The 2678-nt window shown below is 45.8% G+C and overlaps 1 non-coding gene across 1 annotated transcript; it reads left to right on the top strand.

The window, feature by feature from the left end:
* The first annotated feature begins 1152 nt into the window (after positions 1-1152).
* LOC114810970 lies at positions 1153-1290 on the top strand. The gene has a single exon (XR_003758658.1). It is a non-coding gene; the product is annotated as a small nucleolar RNA SNORA7 (small nucleolar RNA).
* The last annotated feature ends 1388 nt before the right edge of the window (positions 1291-2678 follow it).

Below are 2678 nucleotides of genomic sequence, written 5' to 3'. Positions count from 1 at the left end.
TTTGAAAGTGGGGAGAGTGATTGTCAGCTATGAAAGGGGAGGGCATACCAGGCCCGAGACAAGACTTGGGCATGGGAGACTAGTTTTGTAGGAAATCAGGGAGTTAAGGTAGAAGGGGGGCAGGGTGATTAAGTGCTTTAAAACAGACGGTAAGGAGTTTCCATCTGATGGCAAAGTGGATGGCAACCACTGGAAGTTTTTGAGGAGTGGGGTAATGTAGACATTGTTTCTGTAGAAAACTGATCCGGGCAGCAGAGTGAAGTATGTTCTGAAGCGGGGAGAGACAGGAGGCAGGGAAGTCAGCGAGGAGGTGGATGCAGTAATCAAGGCGGGATATGGCAGGTGCTTGGATCAGCAGGGCAGCAATTTGGTTGGAGAGTAAAGGGCGGATTTTAGCACTCTGTTCAACATGATTATCTTGTATCTACCCCGGGGATTAGTATGGTGTTAGACACATAGTAAGCAATTAACCAATACCATTATTATTAATCATAATAATACTATTGAATGAGTGACTGATGCTTGTCTCCCACTAGAGATCCAGCGAGGAGGATGAGAGCTCCGAGGTCTTCAATCCCCAAACCACCCATTGCCAAAAATCCGGTGCCTTCTGGTGATTGAGAAGAAGAGCAATGTGGCCTGGTGGAACGAGCATGGGCCTGAGAGTCAGAGGACCTGGTTTCTAATCCTGGCTCTGCCACATCAATCAATCAATCAATTGTATTTATTGAGTGCTTACTGTGTACAAAGCACTGTATTAAGAGCTTGGGAGAGTACAATATAGCAATATAACAGAACTGGTAGGCACATTCCCGGCCCACGCTGCTGGGTGTGACTTTGGGCGGGTCACCCTTCTGGGCTTCAGTTTCTTCATCTGTAAAATGGGGATGAAGACTGTGAGCCCCATGTGGGACAGGGACTGTGTCCAACCCTATTACCTTGTATCTACCCCAGTGTTTAGCATAGTGCCTGTCACATAGTAAGCGCTTAACAAATACCTTTATTATCATCATCCCAGAGTTTAGTTCTGTGCCTGGCATATAGTAAGCACTTAACAAATACCATAAAAATTTTAAAAAGAGCCACTTCCCCAGGGTCCAATTCCTCAGAATGCTTCTCTTGCAGCAAATTGAGGGCAGTATAACATGAGGGCCCCCCTCAAGGTTGTTCCTGGAGAGTGTCCAGTACTCTACCAGTCTCGGCTATGGGAGGGAGAGTCAAGCAGAGGCCTACCTATTCCATTCCTAGCTTGGCCAGTGGCTAACAAGTGGAAAGCAATCTGCTACAAGTCAAAACTCACCCATGCTGGGCAGCAATGCCATGGGAGGGAGTCAAAGGCGGAGACTCAAGTTTACTGTGCAGAGGGAGGCAATGGTAAACCACTTCTGTATTTTTACCAAGAAAACTCTATGGATCCACTACCAGAACAATTGCAGATGGAGAGCGGGGCATTCTGGTAGAGATGTGTCTGTGGTGTCGCTATGGGTCGGAAATGACTCGACGGCATAAGACAAGATAACATGAGGGAGAAGTGAGGAAAGGTCTCATCACATACAGAAATGGGGCCTGGAAGCAGAACCCCATCTACTTGACCATCTCAAAGAGAAGCACAGGCAACTGCAGAGTCACCCTTATTCCCCAGACATCTAGGATTACAGTCCTCCTTTGGCTTCTTTAAATGGAGGAGGAGCCTGCTTCCTGGAGGGAGAAAAACCCAGCAAACCCCAGCCCCATCCTAGTTCCTTCAGAGGAAATGATCTTAATCCAAAGCAATAAGGATTAAGGTTAGAGCTAGTGAAGAACTTCTGGAGGAAGAGGATGTTTGTAGAATCTCTTTCCTTTTTCATAGTATTTTTAAGTGCTTACTATGTGGCAAACACTGTTGTAAGCATTGGGGTAGGTATGGGTTAATTAGGTCGGAAGCAGTCTCTGTTCAGCATGGAGCTCACAGTCTAAGAAGGAGGGAGAACAGGTATTTAATCCCCATTTGTCTTTGAGGAAACTGAGGCTTAGAGAACTTAAGCTATTTACCCAAGGTCACAGAGCAAGCAAATGGCAGAGTCAGGATTAGAACCCAGGTCCTCTGACTCCCAGGCCTGTGCTCTTTCCACTAGGCCACGCTGCTTCCCAGACCTTTCTTTGGAGGTCTTTAAACATGGCCAACAATCTGGCCTGTTGACCTGAAGCCAGGAGGTAAAACTTGTGATCTGTCCTAGTCTCTTTCCAGAGTCTGTGAGCCTGATGCTGGGCTGGGGGGAATGGGAAGAAAGGAGCAAGGTAAAAGAAAAGGGAAATTCACATTCCTTACCTTCCTGATTCCATCATCTACCACCTACCATCCACCATTTGCCTCCTTGGCCAACTAAAAAGATGAAAGTAGGCATCAGCTAGAAGGAAGTTTTTAATATACAATTGAGATGTGAGCACCTCCTGTGCTGTTTGATAACAACAGATCATTTGAGGATAATGAGATCCTTTACAGATAAAACAGGTTTTTTTTTTTTAATGTGGGGATAAACTATTAATGATTTGGAAAATTTAGGAGGAAAATGTTTTCTGGAGCTTGAACATGGATGGACTTCCACAGCTATTTAAAGTCCCTGGGACACTAGCCCTATCTTGGATAATAATAATAATATTGCAGCGTGGCTCAGTGGAAAGAGCCTGGGCTTGGGAGT

This window comes from Ornithorhynchus anatinus, chromosome 3 (assembly GCF_004115215.2).
Source record: "Ornithorhynchus anatinus isolate Pmale09 chromosome 3, mOrnAna1.pri.v4, whole genome shotgun sequence".
Taxonomy (NCBI): Eukaryota; Metazoa; Chordata; class Mammalia; order Monotremata; family Ornithorhynchidae; genus Ornithorhynchus; species Ornithorhynchus anatinus.
This window is presented reverse-complemented; position numbering and strand designations above follow the sequence as displayed.